This window comes from Microtus oregoni, unplaced genomic scaffold (assembly GCF_018167655.1).
Source record: "Microtus oregoni isolate MIOR12 unplaced genomic scaffold, Mior012 000020F_ref0000438, whole genome shotgun sequence".
Classification (NCBI taxonomy): Eukaryota; Metazoa; Chordata; class Mammalia; order Rodentia; family Cricetidae; genus Microtus; species Microtus oregoni.
The window spans coordinates 28,689,905-28,710,814 of NW_024543079.1; the positions used below are offsets into that span (position 1 = coordinate 28,689,905).

Sequence of the window (20,910 nt, forward strand, 5' to 3'; positions counted from 1 at the left end):
AGAGGACATTTAGTAATTGAATATGTGTCCTTAAAGGACATTATTGGACTGCAGGATCTTCCATCTTACCTCTTGCCATCTTGAACATAAAATAGTCAATTTGCTGTATTATGTTGGTGATGCTATTTTTTTTAGCAGCTTGATTATATCTGAAACCAAATAAAATGGAACTATCAGGGCACATGTGTGAAGGATTTTCTTGATTGGATTATTTGCAGGAGACCCAAATTTGGGTCTTTTGAGGCCAGGCGTGTCCCCTTAAACCTGGATCATTTGAGATTAGAAGACCTATTCTAAATCTATGTTATACCTTCTGGTAGCAGTCTAAAAAAAAGAGGGAAAAAGGGCATGGAAGAAGGAAACTTTTGCTTTTTGACTGCTTGCCCTCACTCTTGCTAGCATGTGCATCTATTCACTGCTGAGACCATTCACGGGTATTAGAATCTACTTGTAATTACAAGATAGAGTGTAGACTAAAGACTAGCTCAGATTTCCAGATGACTATTTGCCTTTCCATTGGCAAACAGTCATTATTAGACTAGCAAGGCCATAACATGTAAGCCACTCTAATAAATCACACACACACACACACACACACACACACTCTATCAGTTCTGTTCCTCTAGAGAACCCTGACAACTCTGCCTAATGCAGATTGTGGTACCAGAAGTTCTAGAGAAACAGAATGATTTGGATAATTTATTTATGTATCTAGAACAGGTAAAAAAATTATATACTCTCAAAGGAATGTCTGCTAATAAAATTTTGTTCCCATGCAGGGTAGTAATGGGCCTCTTCTACTTCCTGCTCTACAGAAGCCTTACCCTGGTAAAGATCTAAACCTGTGACCTAGTGTACTTTTTGATGGACTTGATAAAGATAATGGTTTTTGTCTTGACCCCAAAATAAACCTCTATACTAGTATTGTTGCTTAACTGGCTACTTTATTGTTTTTGAGATAGACTGTCACTTTGTGGTTCAAACTGGGCTAGAACTCATGACAATTCTGCCTCAGCCTTCAGGTGTTTGTTACAGGAATGATCCAAATTGTTCAGAATAAGCTAAATGTGTTTGGTTGAATATGTCTTTCTGTGTGTGATGTATGTATGTGTTCACATGCGCTAGTGTATATGGCATGAGTAAGAAGCCAGAGGTTGATGTTGGGATGTCTCTCTCAATAACTTCCTTACCTTATTTTTTGAGACAGTGCCTTTCACTTAATCTGTTGTGTGCTATTTTAGGTAGCCTGGCTGTCAAGGAAGCCTATGGGATCTCTTTACTGCTACCTTCTAGTGCTTGTATCATAGATATACTGCTTCATATCTGCTTCTTATGTAGGTGCTGATAATGTGACCTCCAACCTTCATAATCAGGGGTTTTAATCACTTAGCAATCCCTCAGTTTCCTAAAGGCTAAAATTGACCTTGGGCCAAAAATAAAATTGTTATGGTGATAAATGTAAAACACTTCCATTGAACTTCACTTTCTGTATCTTATTGCCCTCTAATTGCCTTTCTGATAATGTTATATAGCATTAGTGTTTTCTCATGGATAATTCCAGTGGAGATCATAAAATCACACAGACATTCTACTGGGACACTGGTTTTGCATATCAGCTCCTGTCAAGTTATTTCTCTGTGAACTATTTTATACTAAATGGAGTTTATGGATCAGCTTTTTGAGGCACTTTTGAATCATCTTGACTAACGAAATAGCCAATGGCCACATATAGCTACTGAACATCTGAGATATGATTCACCTAAATTAAAAGATGAAATAAGATTAACAAATAGATATAATTTTAAATTCAATGTAGAGTTGATTTATTTTTAACACATATCAAAACAATAATACTTTAGGTATATTATGTTAAAATATTAAATTTAATTTCTATCTTTCTGTGTTTCCTCTACTCTCCCTCCCTCCTTCCCTTTTCCACTTCTTTCCTTTATTCCTTCCTCATTATTTTTTTTTTGTGGTGGTGAGGAATGGAGCTTAGGGACTTGGGTACAAAATGTGGCTTATAGTTTTAGAATAGCTCGAGTCATGACTATGGGTTCACTACTGGCACACTCACTGAGACGGGTTCTGCTTATTCCATTTCATTCAAACCACAAGGAGAAAGAGCAGAAACAGACGAAGATGTAGCTATCCCTTCTTGCCCTCATCGACCATGGAGAGGTTTTATTTCCCTACCTCTCTTTGGAGTACTCAGGTGAAGCAGCGGAAACTCACAGGTCTTATTCTTCTGCTCCTGTCATGGACCTCCTTTGCTTTCTAGTTAAGTTCCCTTCCAAATACTTCTCTGACTTTATAAAAACTTTAGGCTTATTGTCGCTGAGAAAGGAGAGCCTGGGAAACACGATGTGGGCTAAGGTTCATTTTGAGATGCTTGATGCTGGTTGGTATGACTAACAGGAAACCCCTGCTGTTGAGGTACCCACAAGGGAAGACTGGACAGAAGAAATTTTTAAATGGATTTTGCCATTTAAAAATACTAATGCTGTATAGTAATCTTTATAAAGTGCTTGAATGTGTGTCAGGGGTGAGTTAATACTGTTTAATAATCAGTCAGTTGACAATAGATTCAATACATTACCTGATCTATCCTAGTAACAAACTGTTTTGTGGCCATTATTATCTCCGTTTTATAAAGTGCTAAGGCTTGACCTCTCCAGCACCCCATTTAGCTTAAATTCAGACTCTAATAATCTGACTTTAATGCCTACAAATTTAATAATTTAATTCTGGACTGCCCGAATTAAAACATCTCAGTAGAGTACCAGGTCTGTGCTATGCCTTGATGAACCACAGTTTTCAGTGTCCTGTAGTCACTGCTCCTATTTATTTTTATAATATTTTATTTATTTTACATACCAACCATAGTTTCCCCTCCTTCCCCTTCTCCCCTCCACCTATCTCCCTCCATTCCTCATTTACACCTCAGAGAGGGTAAGGCCTTTTCCATGGGGGAGTCAACAAAGCCTGGCATATCAAGTTGAGGCAGGACCAAGCCCCTTCCCCTGTATCAAGACTGAGCATGTATCCCACCATAGGGAATGGGTTCTGAAAAGCCACCTCATGCATAAGGGATAATTCCTTGTTCTACAGCCAGGCATCCCACAAAATGACCCAGTCACACAACTCTTTTCCGGATTCAGAGGGCCTAGTTCAATCCCATGCAGGGTTCCAGCTGTCAGTCCAGGGTCAGTGAACTCCCACTAGCTCCAGTCAGTTATCTCTGTGGGTCTCCCTGTCATGATCTTGACCTCTGCTGCTCATGTCACTCCTCTTTCTCTTTGAATAGATTTCAGGAACTTAGCCCAGTGATTGGCTAGGGATCTCTGCACCTGCTTCCATCAGCTACTGGATGAAGGTTCTGTGATGACAATTAAGGTAGTCATTAGTCTGATTACAGTAGAAGGCCAACTCATGCACCCTCTCTACTATTGCTATGATTCTTGGTTAGGATCATCTTTGTGGATTCCTTGGTGTTTTGCTAGACCTAGGTTTCTCTCTAACCCCATAATGACTCCCTCTATCAAGATCTCTTTCACTGTTTTCCCTCTCTGTCCCCCAATTCTATCCACCCCATTCCCTCATCTTCTTATCCGTCTTACCCTTTCCCCCCTATGCCCAGTTTACTCAGGAAATGTTATCTATTTTCTATTCCTAGAGCTATCCATGTGTGTCCCTTTTAGGGTCCTCCTTGTTACCTAGCTTCTCTGGGACTGTGGTTTGTAGCTTGGTTAGCTTTTGCTTTACATCTAACACCTGCTTATGAGTGAGTAATACTGTGTTTATCTGTCTGGGTCTGAATTACCTCTCTCAGGATAATTTTTTTTTCTAGTTCCATTCTACAGATTTCATGATGTCATTCTTTTTTTTTCACAGCTGCATAATAGTCAATTTTCAGAGAAACCACCATGCTAATTTCCAAGGTGGCTGTACAAGTTTGCATTCCCACCATTAGTGGAGGAGTGTTCCCCTTACTCCTCATTCTCTCCAGCATAAGGTGTTTTCAGTGTTTTTGATCTTAGCTATTCTGACTGGTGTAAGATGGTATTTCAGAGTCATTTTGATTTGCATTGCCCTGATGACTAAGGATGTTGAACAATTCTTTAAATGTCTTTCAGTCATTTAAGATTCTTCTGTTGAGAATTCTATTTAGATCTGTACCCCATTTTTAAACATAAATTGGAATGTTTGATATTTTGATGTCTAGTTTCTTGAGTGCTTTATCTATTTTGGAGATCAGCACTCTATCAGATGTGGGGTTGAACATTCTTTTCTATTCTGGAGGTTGACATTTTGTCTTATTGACTGTGTTGTTTGCCTTACAGAAGCTTCTTAGTTTCAGGAGCTACCATTTATTAATTGTTGCTCTCAGTGTCTGTGCTACTGGTGTTATATTTAGGAAGTGGTCTCCTGTGCTCATGCATTCAGTGCTACTTCCCAATGTCTCCTCTACCAGGTTCAGTGTAAAGGAATTTATTTTGAGGTCTTTGATCCATTTGGAGTTGGGTTTTGTGCATGGGGATTTTCTCAAAGAACCAACTCTTTGTTTCATTGATTCTTTGTATTGTTTTCTTTGTTTCTATTATATTGATTTCAGTTCTCAATTTGATTATTTCATGGCATCTACTTCTCCTAGTTAATTTGCTTCTTTTTCTTCTAAAGCTTTCAGATGTGTTGTTAAGTTGCTAGTGTGAGATTTCTCCAAATTCTTTATGTAGGCTCTAAGCGCTCTGAATTTTCCTCTTAAAACTGCTTTCATAATGTCCCATAATTTTGGGTATGTTGTGAACTCATTTTCATTGAATTCTAGGAAGTGGAAGTCTTTAATTTCTTTTTTATTTCTTCCTCTACCCAGTGATGGTTCAGTTGAGTTTTATTGAGTTTTCAGATGTTATAACTCAAATGGGCTTAACAGACATCTATGGAACGTTCCATCCAAAAACAAAAGAATATACCTTCTTCTCAGCAGCTCATGGAACCTTCTCTAAAACTGATCACATACTTACAAAGCAAATCTCAATAGATACAAAAAATTAGAATAATCCTCTGTATCTTATTGAATTACCATGGCTTAAAGTTAGAATGTAATAACAATACAAATTACAAAAAGTCCACTGTTCTTATTTGTATTCTCCAATAAACAAGAAGCAAAATGACTTTTTAACCAGCTTTCAAATATTTTCCTGTCTTTTTTTAAACCATTTACCCTTGATCTATCTTTATTATTATTTATGCCTTGCCCTGTTCCCCACTCCTCTCCCCCTGCAATGAGAATCCCTCTATGTAGCCTAGATCAGGCTGTAGCCTAGATCAGTAGCCTCAATTTCACAATTCCCCGAAATTACTGATGTGACTTACCTCTTGGCTTTCTTGTTCCTTTTGATAACTCGAGTAGAATGAAAATCCTATATAAACTCAACCACTCACTTTGACTAATGTCAGCATCTGGGAATCTTGACGATCAGTCAACGTTAGAGGAGAACAGAAGCTTCTCTTGGGATAGAAACTGGAGTGGTAGTGACATGGCCTCTTAGTCTCCTCTCCAGACTCAATGGTGCTTTCATTGCTCAAGTGAGTCTAACCATTGAGATGATCAATTTGGACTTCTTCCTCTTCTATTCTTTTTCCATGGTCTTTAAGGGAGATCCAGGTTTTAATTATTTTAAGCAATTGCATTCAAGAGACTATTGATAATGACTTTCTAGAAATACTCAGACTAATCCTCCCTCTTCTAATGACTGCATATCATGTATTTAGAATTCGTAGCAGCAAAAAAGTGCTGGATAGACAGTTAAGGTTTTGGAAGCAGTGAACTTTTCCTTGTATTTTCTATAACATTCTATCTACCTGAGAATAAAACCAATCTTAGTAATAAATAGATAAATGTCCCTAGCAAATCCCAACTGAGCAGATTTTAAATGTTTGTGAGACGAGTCCTATTTTTTGTCCTCAGAATAGAATTCATTTCCTCCCCATAATGGAGATGATTGGGGAAACAGATATTTTCCTACAGACAGGTCCAGATACGCTTTATTACATGGCATAAACACAAAGCACTGATATTTGTTTGAAATATGCCTCCGAAAGCCTCCAAAAGGGAAAAAGTGTGTGGAAATGGCATGAATTAGGACAGGCTATAATATTCTGAATGTACAGTCTGTACTCAGCCTTGCTGTTTTGCAAAAAGCATCTAAAATTTATGCTTTTGGATTTGTCAGTTTAAAATTGTGAGCTGTATGTTAGCCTGGCTCAGTAAAATATTGAAGACACGGCTGTAGATGGGCGAGTGGGGGTGGGAAGGGTAATACATCACAATCGAAAGCATCGTGCAGACTTTATAAACTCTGCAGAGATTTTTATCCCATCTCATTTGTGAATTTCAGGATTTGCATATTATCTCCTCTTTCTTCTCTTAGATATGTATGAAGGACAATAAATTATATTGTTTTTCTCTTACTTTCTGAGGCTCACTGTCAATGAAAAAACTGTAAAAAGGTAATATCCTTAATAAATATGTGTGGACAAATCACAACACAAAGAAGGAAGGTTAGGATAGAGGTGATGGGGCTCACTGACTCATAGGTGCCAAGCTGGAAGTTCCCATGTCCCTCTATATCAATCTAGTCACAACTCTCTTTATTTTGAAGCTCCAGAGAGGATGCAGTTTTCAGCATCACTATCTGCAGCCATTTAAAAGGAGACATAACATTAAACACTGGAAAAGGGAATTATTTAGGCCTCATTCAAGTAATTCCTGATGCCATTCACTTACAGAACATCAGAGGAATGAGAAAGATGTCCCTAAATGCCGAAACAAGAGATTCCAAATTAAGTCATATTTTAAGTCTTTTTTCTCTTTCAGAGACAATGCTTCTTTTTGCTAGGGTTTCTACTGCTGTGACAAAACATTGTGACCAGAGAAAATTTGGGAGGAAAGGGTTTATTTGGCTTATACTTCCACATCACTGTTCATGTGAAGTCAGGACAGGAACTCAAACAGGGCAGGAACCTAGAGACAGAAGCTAATACAGAGGCCATGGAGGAGTTCTGCTTACTGACTGTTCAACCTGCTTTCTTATAGAACCAGGACCACCAGCTCAGCAATGACACTACCCTCAGTAATCTAGGTCTTTTAAAGAAAGACCTTAATCCTTTTAAGATTAATTTCAATTAGTAAGACTAATCTTTAAAAATTAAAAAAATAAGATTAAATAAAGAATAACACTAATCTTCTTAATCTTACAATATTTTCCAGACTTGCCTACAGCTCAAACTTAGGGAGAGATTTTATTAATTGACATTCCTGTCTCTCAGATGAATTTAGCTTATATCAAGTTGGCATTAAACTAGCCAACAAAATGTCCCAGTCTTTGACTGTTTATATTTTTCACAAACCCAAACTCAAAGATCTTTAAAGTCCACCTGGGGAGCATGGCCCAATATCAGATCCCTCTGTTAAAATGTTTTTTTCAGTCATAGATGATTACATTAACTCCTTATGCTATGTTAAAGAACCCTCGAGACATAGTTTTCTATCATTTTGATATATGAATAATCTGGTTCTGTTGGGTAAGGCAAAGAAAGTAAGTGGGAACTAAGCCATTCCTACAAAGACTTCTTCAAGCCTATCTAATTACCATACTGGTTGCTCACAAAAAATCATGCCATTAGAGTATTACTTTAAGAAGCCATTTTCTTCCTGGCATCCTCCCTCCAGTTCTTAGGATGTAACATAAGAATTCACCTACACTAGGTCCTACTATCAGGTGTCATTCACAGACTGCTCTGATGGAGGAAGGTCATTGGCTAATAAAGGAACTGCCTTGGCCCATTTTATTGGTTAGAAGATAGGTGGGAGGAGTAAACAGAACAGAACGCTGGGAGGAAGAGGAAGTGAGCTCAGACTCCACAGCTCTCCTCTCGGGAGCAGACACCTCAGAGAGACGCCATGCCCTGCTCCCAGGCAGACGCATGCTATGAAGCTCCAACCCAGGATGGACATAGGCTAGAATCTTCCCGGTAAGACCAGTGCTACAGTTTATTAGAAATGGGTTGATCGGGATATCAGAATTAGCCAGTAAGGGCTAGATAGAAATGGGCCAAGCAGTGATTAAATGAATACAGTTTGTGTGTTGTTATTTCGGGCATAAGCTAGCCAGGCAACTGGGGTGCTGGGGACGCAGCCCCGCCGCTCATATTACTACACTGCTCTTGATTTTTATCTTGAGTCATGGTCTCACAAAAGCTGCCTGGTCTGGTCTCCAACTTGAAATGTTATTTCCATGGTCTCCCAAAGAGTTGGAATGGTAGGCATCAGCCTTAGGTCCCAACTAAGAAAAGCTATGATTTAAACACTGTTGTTCTGCTTCAATACAAGCACAGAACTGACCCTGTGTCCATGTTGGGTTATAATTGAGACTGAGTGCATGCCACCATGTCAGATGAGAGGACATTTAAAATCTCATCATTTGGGTTTCTACATACATATCAATCATTTGAACCGCTTTCCCCATATTTTTATCTGGTTGTTTGAAATTGATTTCATCTGCTACTAGGCACTCTGATGCATGTTGTAAAAAATCTCTATATACATCTGGCACAACACTCTTTGAGGCAATATCATGTGGGCATCACCCTGGGAATGATGACAGCCTAATGAAGGAACATAAGCATTTTCCTCAAGCAATTGATTATGAAATTGATATGCAGCTATAAGGGGAAAGAGTCGAAGCTAGCGAATACGTCCAGAATTCCTACTGTGAATGAGGCACCTCAAGGTCCAAAGCAGGAGCAGAAGGAGAGGGAGAAGGAGCAAGGAACTCAGGACCGCGAGGGGTGCACCCACACACTGAGACAATGGGGATGTTCTATCGGGAACTCACCAAGGCCAACTGGCCTGGGTCTGAAAAAGCATGGGATAAAACCGGACTTGCTGAACATAGCAGACAATGAGGACTACTGAGAACTCAAGAACAATGGCAATGGGTTTTTGATCCTACTGCACGTACTGGCTTTGGGGGAGCCCTAGGCAGTTTGATGCTCACCTTACTAGACCTGGATGGAGGTGGGCGGTCCTTGGACTTCCCACAGGTCAGGGAACCCTGATTGCTCTTAGAGCTGATGAGGGAGGGGGACTTGATCGGGGGAGGGGGAGGAAAATGGGAGGCGGTGGCGGGGAGGAGGCAGAAATCCTTAATAAATAAATAAATTAGAAAAACCTGTAAGTCTCAAAGCAAGTATTCAAAGTCTGTTGTGTTCTCCATAGAATCTTAATATCATGCTTAATAAGTGGATATGTTCTTAACCTTCTCAACATGGGTGCTAGGGACAAAAATCTGCTATTCATGGTAGTAAAAGTCATTGTAAATCAAAACTCTGCTCATTCACAATATGTTAAGGGGAAAAAATTGCATGCTTGGGCAGAAACTTCCCATGGTTTGGAGTTAGAAAGATGGAATAGAAGTACCTAATATGAAAGAAGGGCTAGAAGAAAATAGCCATATGGATTTAGATTTGCCTCTGGATTCCTAACCGTTTTAGTTTCTTGACTTTCAGCCATTTACAAATGTATGCTTCCTCTTAATATATGAGCAATGATAGAAAAGGGGCCTGTCTTTGCATGACACATTGAAAGACTTATTCCATCTTAGATGCATACATTATTATGAAACTGCTGACATTTTTATTTTTATTTTGTCAATTTCTCAGGGTCTGGTGATTTGAATAAGTAAGATCCCTCATAGTCTCAAGCATTTTGAATCCTAGCTGTTGGTGTTTGGGGAGGTTTGGGAGGTTTCTGGAAGAAGTATATCACTGGGGTAGGGCTTTGAGAGTATGGACCTTCTAGGTCACTATCTCTGCTTTATGCTGTTATTTCATGTGATTTCTTAACTTTCTGCTTCTGCCACCATGCCTGCCCACCATGATGGACTCTATCTCTTTGGAAAGATAAGCTGAAATAAATTCTTTTTCCTCATAAATCATCATTGGCCCAGGTTCCTCATTACAGCAACATAAAAGTATCTAATATAATGGTTTTGGTACAGTTGATATACCTGAAGAGTTCATTGTAAGGAGGTTCTATGTTGTACTGGTATTTTTCAAACTATTCAGTGCTAGTAGAACAACTCCTGTGCTCCGTGATGTTGGTGGATCCAAATTCTTTGCTTCTGGCCTCCTTCTTAGGCCCCTCTCCCCCATATGTCATATGGATCTAACTGTTGTGAAAGAAAAGTATAGTAAAATTAATCTGAGAAGCTTTGGTAGTATCTAACATCATGAGTCAGAAACTTCATTTCTGGGATGCATATTTCCCAAACTAATGAATAGATAGTTCTACCTAAGGTGACATGTATCAGTATTCAGAGCGACATACCTAAATGACCATCCAGAGAGCATTGAATGCATATAACCACAATGAGATGCCATGTGTCTACAAGAATGAGCACAATGTGTAGGTATACACAACAACATAGGTAGACCTCACAAACAAAAAGTTGAGTAAAGGAGTCAGCTATAATTGAGTACACATTAGATGCAAACTTCAATAAAAAGAAAAACAAAAATATATTGTTAAATTTCAGGGTAATGGTTCCCTTTCGGGGAGATGGTAGTTTGGAAGTCACACACACACACACACACACACACACACACACACACACACACACCCCACAAAGTCAAGTCAGAAGTATAAATATGTTGAAGTAACCCTTTCCCATGCCAGATCACCATAATAAAATAAAAGCTGCTTTTGTTTTTGCTAACCTCTATTCCAATTTCAATGTGAGTTATAGAAAATGCCCTGATTTCTCTCTGTTCTATGTTCTCATAGTGTCTCCTCCAAAACACTGGGTCACTCACATCGTGATGAATATGATTAATCATATTCTAGGTTGATTATTGTACCTTTCTCTACATGGCAGGGGAAATTCTGGTAATTACAGAATCCATGGATCTAGCTCATCCTCAAAAAATTTGCTTGAGTAAGCAAGAGGCAGAAGAAAAGGAATTTAACATGGGCTGACATTGTGCATAGGTTTTACAAAGGGCTTCATCTAAGCTAGAGTTCAAATGCTGTTTAGGAAATGTATCAATACACGGAGTAGGGAAAAATGAGTGCTAACGGATGGGATACTGCATGCTATGTCCATGTAAGTCTCATTTTGTTTTCATAATAACTCTATTATAATCAACACAAGAGTCTTATCTCACTATTCTTTAATATTTAGCTAACCTAAGTAATATGTTCAAAACTCCAGTAAGTGAGTGACCAATATTTGAAGCTAATGCTTTAGTCTCTTTGCATGGTTTATTTTATAAAGATAAAAGAGTCTATTGGAACATCTAGCTGTATTCTCCTGAGTTGATGAACAATCATACTATTTAATGCATCATTTTGACCCTGGTAGATCTTGCAGATGGAAGCCTTTGGTTCCAGTGAATGAACAGTAGGATATTTTTGTTTTGTTTCTCTCATAGGCTGATATTTCTTTACAGGCTTAACCCACTTGGCCATATAAATATTAGGCAATTATTAAGGCTTTAAAACAGTCTTACCCATAGCTGAAAGGAAAAGTTTTGATAAAACAATCCAAGTGAAGTTCAAACCCTAAATCTGGAACTAGTAGTGCGAAAAGGGTTTAAGTATGAATCAGAGAGAGTAGTGGCTCTCATACATAGACAAAGATGACCCTTTGGCACTACTGCAACGCTCTAGTGCCCACTGTGCTCTCAAAGATGAGCCTCATAGTGTTTCCAAGTGCCTAGATATTTATGAGCACAGAGAATGACTAAAACTCATAGCTCTTTAGTTTCCAGAAAACCAGAAAGGTCCATGTTGAAGTTTTATTTTATATGTAAACTCACAGAATTATGAAGCTGAGAATGAAAATGCACAAAACAAATACAACTCAAAGTGATTTTATTTAACTGTCTTCTCCTAGGCTTACTTCTCACAGCAATTCATTAGTTAGCTTTTGTAGTCTAACCAACCACTTTAAATGTAGTAGCCCAAAATAATATGTTTGTATATTTTTAGATAGATCGTTAAGGTTCAGGTTCTATTCAGAATTGGGTTGAGGGTTTGTTTATGAATTTTGGTCAGCTGCTGGGTCCATAGAGGTGAATTGATCTAGGATGGTCTTGTTTGAATAGTTTGTTCTCTGGAATTACCTTTGAGTTTCCTGGGCTTGACACCACAGAGAGTATGAAGGCTGTTGTTTCCAGTGCTTTCTTTTGGCAAATCAAGTTGCAAGCCCAGACCAAGTTCAAGGAAGAGGGAATAAATTTTGCCACATGATTGAATGGGCAGAAAGTCCACATTTTCTGAGATAAGAATGTAAACAGACAAAGACCTAGGGAAATATTTTAATGACATCACTAGTGTCGTGAAATGCAGGTGTTGCTCTATCGCTACTAGGACCACTAGGGCAAAGGTAAGGTCAGTTCAGTGTCCCAATCTGCAGTCATAGGCCCTCCATTGCTATTGCCTTTCCACTCTGGGTGGTAACTGAGGGTCTCGCCTGAAAGGCTGGCAATTTTACACAGTATTGTGGTGTGTAATCAGGATTGCACGTGATTTTTGTTTCCTTTTATATTACTTGGTTTTATAGTTAACGTTAAAGAAAAGGACAACTTTTAGTAGGCTATAAAAAGATTTATATGTTTAAAATAAAGGGATATGCTTAATGGTTTATTGTTGAAAATTAGGGGTGAGTGTCAAGGTAAGTCTTTTAGAAGCCCAGCTGTCAGGGCATACTTTTTTATCCTATTGAGAGAAGGATATAGCAGGTGGCATTGACTCAAGGAATTTGAAATAGGATAGAACGTAGTATCTGACTCTCACTTCACTACCTGGATCAGATTCTAATTGGAAGGGGTTCTCTGAGAAGAAGGATAACTTGGACCACCTGGTATTTCTTTAGAATTATGCACAAATGGTTTGCCTATTGTTTTCGAATTCTCTGTGGCAGTTTAACCTGGTGAAACAAGATGGACTCCAGTCACTATCAGATGCCACTACAGATTTAAATATTTTGTGATATGCTGTTTTCAACTGCTGACAGATTCTATGTTATATTGTGGACCAGGGAAGCTCATCTGTTGTTCCCCAGTACCCAACTCTGCTTACAGAAGATGCTGCCAATGTCTCTGGGGGAAAGTTCCTGTATCCTGAAGTGTTTGGTACCTCAAACTTCTGGTTCTTTCTGCCCCATGGCTTTCTGTGGCTGTGGGAGATGGCTTGGTATCCGAAGACAGGCTGCCAGAACTAATAATTTGGCATCCCAAAGAAAAGTTCTCATCCAAAGTGAAGTAGAAACTGACAAAAAAAAAAAAAGCTTTAAATTTCTCAGCTCATAGTAGCACAATTCCAAAGTGTTACAAGCTTCCTTCTAGCATCTCTAGTGCCTGGAAATCTGTACATTAATCATCCTCTTCCTTTTATTTGAGTCTGAGATAAAACTTCGGTGCTTGTAGCAGGTTTCTGGTTGATCTCCCTTATTGGTTTTTCCTTTGTTGCCTGTAGTTAACGCCGGCATTTCTCCACCATACATTTGTCTGTGTCTGTTCTGCTTTACACTTTCCTGTTTGCTGGTTTTATTTTCACATTAAACCTTAAGCATCATAATCCAAAGATGGGGTGCTGGAGAGATGGGTCAGTGATAAAGAAGATCAGATGCTCTCCAGAGAACCTGGGTTTAATTCACAGCACCCACATGTCAGTTCACCAGAATTCAAGCTCCAGGTGATGCCATGCCCTCATCAGTCATGTGATTCCACATCAATCATGTATGTGGTCCACAGATAAAAGAGTAAGAAAAACATTCACACACACACAAATTATAAATTATTTTTAAGAAAGAGTGCGTAACTATAATTTTCATTGTAGTCATAGATATGAGAGGACCAGGGTCCATAGTCCAAAATTCAAAGCTAACTATTTTTTTAATAAATATGCACAAAGATTAAAATGTTTTATATCTGCAGTATCTAATATGGTTGGCAATAGCCACATTTAGTTATTAAAAATTAAAATGCAGCTAGAGTGATTGAGATGTAGAATTACTAATTTAAATTCCAATTTATAGTTTATAATTTATATTTAAGTAGCTACATGTGGCTACCACCTTAGATAGTCTTTGCTGTATTCTGGCTTTGTTTTGTTATAATTGTACATGTTTAATCCACAATTTTCTTTTCTTTTTTTTTTTAATCCACAATTTTCTAATTGGCAAAATTACAATAGATTTGTTTTTTTATTGTTTTTCGAGGAGGATCTTTTATAGAAAGTTCAAATATAGAATCCAAATAAATCTATAATAAAGTCCTAGACTGATTAAATAATAATCACAGAATAAAAAAGATCATATTTTCAACAGATATAAAGATACTCTTTAAGCATCTATTATTAAGAAGGTAAGGTGCTTGAGCTATAAAAAAATAGACCAAGTGAAAGAATGCAAGTCTAGACATGGGTGTTATGAGCACTTGGGTCTTTGCTACATAGTCATTTGGAACAAGGAAACATAAATGGAGTTAGGACTGCTGTGTCATGCCTAATGGGAAAAAAAAAACACCTGCTTTCAATTTCTTCATAATGAACGTGGGTGTTTTGATAGATAAGTAGAAATAACATATAAAAGAATTAAAAAGAAGGTGGTATTTTTTGTTATAAGTTGGGGAAAATGTCTGTAATTGAATAATATAAAAACAGCTAGTATCAAAATGGGTAAGTGCAAAAGCACTTTAAACTGGGGCGATAAACAATAGCTATATTTTTAATTATAGTGATAGCAGTTTAAAATATTTAGAAATGTGAAGTAACTCACTAACTATAAAAAGATAGCTTTTGATCTGGCCAAAGATCTCATGCTCAGATTTCTCCTGAGCATCAGGACAAATTGTGCTTCTGTGAATGGCCCATTAGGTTTCCCTGTCTCACCTTTCTCAGCACTGTACATTGTCATGCTTGTTCCATTCAGATGGTCTCAGGGAAGGCGTTTTCTTCTTTGTTCTCAGATATCATTGGTTGATGATGAGACTGGACGTGTTTTTATACAGTGAGTCTGTAATCTGTTCCTATCCAGCTCATCTCATTCTCCTCTGCAAATTTGCTGTTTCAGTTCCTTTTTGATGTGCAGCAAGTTATCATGAAATCTCTTCTTTTCATAAGACTGGAATCTAACATCATATTTCATCCTCCTTAACTGTCTACTCTCCAAGGCTGGTTTATCACCAGCCTAAGACCTGTTGTAGATGTCTTCACCTTATCTTTGACTCCTCTAAGGCTTTGTTGCTTCTGGTTCCCTTTCCTTACATCTCAGTGGAATCGCTTTGAGTTTCTCTCCATTTAATTTGATGGTGGCTGTTGGCTTGCTGTATATTGCTTTTATTATATTTAGATATGTACCTTGTATCACTGACCTCTCCAAGACCTTTATTATGAAGGGGTGTTGGATTCTGTTGAATGTTTTTCAGCATCTAATGAGATGATCATATGGTTCTTTTTTTCAATTTTTTTATATGGTGGATTACATTGATATATTTTTGTATGTTGAACCATCCCTGTATCTCTGGGATGAAGCCAACTTCATCATGGTAGATGATTTTTTTTTATGTGTTCTTGGATTTGGTTTGCCAGTGTGTTATTGAATATTTTTCCATCTATGTTTATGAGGGATATTGGTTTGTAATTCTCTTTCTTGGTGTTCACCTGGTCTTGATTTGATTTTCCTTTGTGGTACCTATCCAGAAAATTGTCCATTTCTTTTACATTTTCCAGTTTTGTGGCATACAGGTTTTTGTAGTCTGAGTTAATGATTCTCTGGATTTCCTTGGTGATATGTGGGACCTCCTGACACTGAGAAGCTTCTGTAAACAAAGCACACAGTCAATAAGACAGAAACGCAGCCTATTGAATGGGAAAAGATCTTCACCAACCCCGCATCAGACAGAGGATTGATCTTCAAAATATATAAAGAACTCAAGAAATTAGAAATCAAATTTCCAAATAATCCAAGTAAAAATGGGGTACGGATCTGAACAGAGAATCCTCAATAGAAGAATCACAAATAGCTGAAAGACACTTAAAGAAATGTTCTACACCCTTAGTCATCGGGGCAACGCAAATCAAAATGACTCTGAGATACTTTTTTACACCAGTTAGAATAGCTAAGATCAAAAATACCAAGGATAGCTTATGCAGGAGAGGATGCGGAGTCAAGGGAACACTCCTGCATTGCTGGTGGGAATGCAAACTTGTACAACCATTCTGGAAATCAGGACGTCGGTTTCTCAGAAAATTGGGAATCAATCTACCTCAAGACCTAGCGATCCTTGGGCATATACCCACAGGACGCTCAATCATACCACAAGGTCACTTGCTCAACTAAGTTCATAGCAGCATTATTTGTAATAACCAGAACCTGGAAACAACCTAAATGCCCCTCAACCAAAGAATGGCTAAAGAAAATGTGGTACATTTACACCATGGAGTACTACTCAGTGGGAAAAAAAAAACAATAAAATCTTGAAATTTGCATGCAAATGGATGGAACTAGAAAAATAAAAAACATCCTGAGTGAGTTAACCTGAGTTTGGTATGTAAAAATAAAAAAAAAGGATTTTTTCTTTTTAAAAAATAAAATAATATATCATTTAAATTTTTTTCACCAAAGGAACTGACAAGTTGCTCTTTTTCTCCTTCTAAAAATTATTTCCGTGTTTGTATCTAGGAAATATTTTCATTTTCCTGCAAATAGGTTTTTTTTTTTCTTGTGCAAAGAAGCCTGGGTTGGCATTTGTGGTCTTTCAGAGTTAGGAGGGCTCTTCTGTCTTCTAGCCTTTCTATGGAGACACTAGGAAGTCAACTGATATTCTAACTTTTGTTTTTTTCTTGCAGCTTTTAGTCCCCTTTCTTTTGTTCTGTATTTTATTACATGCCAAGAGATTTCTTTTGTAGTCCTGTTTGATATTTTGTATGCTTCTTATGCCTATATGGATGTCTTTCTTTGATCTGCAGAAATTTTCTTCTATGATCTTGTTGAATGACGATTTCTAGTCTATGGCATTTACCTGGGCTCCTTCTTCTATAATGCCTAAATTTCACACATCAGTTCTTTTCATGTTGTCCCAAGAGAGCTTGCAGAAATGAATCCTTGCTGGGTTGGTTGAGGCTGGTGCTAAAGCTATGTTTTATGCTAAGCCTGGGGGCATGGACTGGCACAGGCTGGTGAGGTTCTGGGGAATGGTCCATGCAGGGATGGTAACAGAGAGGCATGTCCTCAGCTGAGCCTTTTGGGAGTGGCAGAAGGACATGGCAGATGGGGGTGCGGGTCTTACCTGTTTGAGTTGGTACACAACTATATGACCGCAGGTAGGCCTGGGAGTGTGGGCATGGTGCTGGTTAGCAAGGTTCTGGGGGAACTCACCATTCTGTGCCAGTGCGCAGTCTATGTGACCTAAGTAAGGTCTAAGAGATTGGCCATGGGCGAGTGTGGGCATGATTCTGAAATTTGTACTTTCTATAGTAGCCTTTCAGTTTACAAAAGGAAGCTAGATGTAGGCTGGGTGTCACCTCCAAGACAAGTTCACTTCATGGAAGAGCAGTCCTTCCTGCTCACACAAGGGTAAATTGCTTCTACCCTTTCAAACCCACAGAAATAGAAACCCACAGGCATAGAAATGCTTGCTCATGAGCAAAACTGATGTCAGAAGTACATTTGGAGTTAAGACCGATCACAGGGAGAAAAATAAACAGCCTTAATCAAGGTTCAATCATTAAAAAATTGCATCAGAAATGTTGACAGTTTCCAAGGAATTTAGCACACTAATAATTTTGTCTTCAATTTGCTTGAGAGGATCGGCTTTGTGAATTGCAGTGTGCTGCATGGTTTGGAATGTGAAAGACACAGTCAATTGTTTTCATTTTCCTGTATCTGGAATTTAGAATCTTAAAGACTGAAAATGTCGATGGAGACAAAATAGTGCTATACCAGGACCACTCTAGTGGCCACTTAGACCTGATTCACCTTCCAGTATGTGCCAGTTTCAAACACCATCATCCTTTCTTAGTGTAATTGATGACTATTTGTCACCATTGATGGAAGAGCGAAACACTTTTTAGGAGTCATGTATAAGCCACAAAATCACTACTTTTGTAACTACCTCTATTTTTCTCCTCGAATTCTGTAGATGGAATGAAACATTTGCCCCAACATTAGACACTCCCAAAACACGTTCAGAGTCAGCATACAGAGAAAAAAATCAATTTTCATCTCAGATACTTGCAAGAACTTTGTATTTATGTTAAAACTAGTTAAATTTGCTGTCTTTCTCGACAAATCGACATATCTGTTCTCCTTTTTATTTTCCTCCATGATTCCTTCTGAGCTATTGTCAACACTATGGTCCTCCTTTTACAGCACTTTGTTTTTTAAAGAGAGAGCCACCTTTATAGAGAGGCCCACACTGCCAGGGGCTGTTGAGAAGCAGCCTGGCTACAGGCCAGAGTGTCTGTTCTTTAGAAGTGCTGGAAATCATTCCGTCTTTTTCAAGAAAATCACTCACGGGGTCTTCACAGTGGGATCACACTTCAAAGCAGGTTCCTTCTCTCTATGCTCCCAGAGTTGCGTTTTGAAATGCTCATGTTTGTGCATTCATATTCATTAGGAGTCAAAGCTGTCTGCTATCCTGGTTGATTTCCCCTTGCAGACAACACCAGAGATTTCTATGGTATTGCCTGTGGTGGGCAGTGAGAAATCTCTGACTCAACTCACTCAACCTGCTACTTTGCCTCACTGGGTAAATGATTCAGAATAGTTAATAGGGCATTGAAATCTCCACAGACAGAAATGCTAATGCCTTTGCCAAATAACTACGATTATCAGCTCAATCTTTAGTGCTTGGAATTTGACATAAATCCTCTGAATGTATTAAAGTCCATTGCGGTACCTGCTGGAGAGGCTTGTTATGTTGACCTTGTGCAAATCCTTCCCTGACAGCAATTCAATAGAAAGATGGTTGCCCAATCTGTATTCATATAAAGAAGAGAAGGATGTAGCTGTGTAAATTACTTACATGTACCATCAAAGCAGGATTCCAGCTCTTGTGTATCAGCCGTTTTCCAGTGAGACCCCGGAGAAGGAGAATACTGTACCAATATCAGAGATAACAGTATCTCACCAGCCAATACCTGCTACGCTGTAGGGTCTAAAAGTATCAAAGATCTTTGTGTTGTGTTCATTCTGACAAAGTTTTATTCTCACAGACTGAAATTTTGGAATAGTATGTGCACTATATCATGTCTAAAATTCTTTTTTAAAGGTATTCTGGATATAGGAACATATTGAGTGAAATCAATAAAGACTTTTTAGTGGGATTATGATGGGGGAGTGTCATATATCAATCTGTTGATTTTATTGGTTAAGCAATAAAGAAACTGCTCTGGCCCTCATAGGTTAAAACATAGGTGGGTGGAGTAAACAGAACAGAATGCTGAGAGAAAGAAGCTGAGTCAGGTAGTCGCCATGATTCTCCCACTCCAGACAGACACAGGTTAAGATCATTCCTGGTAAGCCAGCTCGTGGGCTACACAGATTATAAGAAATGGGCTAGTCCAGGTGCAAGAGTTAGCCGAGAAAAGGCTAGATATAATGGGCCAAGTGGTGTTTAAAAGAATACAGTTTCCGTGTAATTATTTCGGGTAAAGCTAGCCGTGCGGGCGACTGGATGGCGGAACATAGCCCGCCATTCCTACTACTACAGGATTAATTAACCAAGCTGAAATCTGCATAAAGCATAAAGATAAATGAGTATCACAGAATATCTAAAAACCCATTCTCTTCCACATACTAGAAGAAACTTGTCAAGACCTAACAACTTAATAATAATAATCATATTTTAGAAATGGGTTGAATATAATTAAAATGTTTCTCTTCTTTTTTATTTTAAGTAATATAGTTGCTAAAAGTATTAAAATTACATTTGTGACCCATATTGCATTTCTACTGTGTATGGAGCTCTAGAGTGGAAGGTTGGTGCCTACTCTGCCTCGTGAATCCATTCTGCCTTGCAGGTACTTTTGTAAGCACATTTTTATGTGAACATAACCACACCCATTTGTCTGCATGCTATCCATGGCTGCTTTTGTTAATCACTGAATTTTTACTACCTGTTTCTGTATTCTTTATACTTGGCTGCAAATTGCAATCATCATTTATTTCTTTTTCGTTCACTTCCCCTTGCAAAGCCTTTATCTCTGCCATTACTGCATGAGTGTAATTTGTTCTTCAAGCAGTAGTTGGGATTAAGTAATATTTTAAAAATTACATTAAATCATGGTATTTCTCAAACAACACCTCCTAAGGCCTAACCTATTTGAATTAAAATAACATGTTAACATGAAGGCTCACAAGACTTTGTATGACCCAGACTTTTATGTTATATGCAGTTATCCTTCCTAGCATCCTCCAACTGTGAACATCATTCCAGATGTACTGGACATCTCACTGCTCTTTGGATACAGAAAGCTAACCTCTCCCTTAGGGACTTTGTGTTAAGAAAGTTGGAATATACTTCCATTGGAATATACTTTAGAACTTTTCATGTCTTTTCTGTCTCACTTTATTTCTGAAAAACATTCATTTCTCTAAGTGGATTTTTTGTTTTTTTATTACCTAAAATTGTCTCCTACTTTCTAACAACAAACAATGCTCTTTAACCCTGCTTTGTTTTTTTTCATATTTGACCATTAGCTATTGAGCTTGATATTTAAACAAGTTCTATTTATTATGTAATTCTTTGTTTACATTGTTTTCTATAGTTCTAAAAGAAAAGAGAGTGTATATTGTTGGCTGAGACTGCTCGTTCATTCCCAGGCACCCTGACACAAAA

The 20,910-nt window shown here is 38.2% G+C and overlaps 1 long non-coding RNA gene across 1 annotated transcript in view; it reads right to left on the reverse strand.

The window, feature by feature from the left end:
- The window catches only part of LOC121460468, a 366,412-nt gene that overhangs the window by 37,920 nt on the left and 307,582 nt on the right, over window positions 1-20,910 (reverse strand). The window contains exon 7 of the long non-coding RNA XR_005976056.1: window positions 10,074-10,231. This is a non-coding gene — a long non-coding RNA (uncharacterized LOC121460468). The remainder of the gene's footprint in view (window positions 1-10,073; window positions 10,232-20,910) is intronic.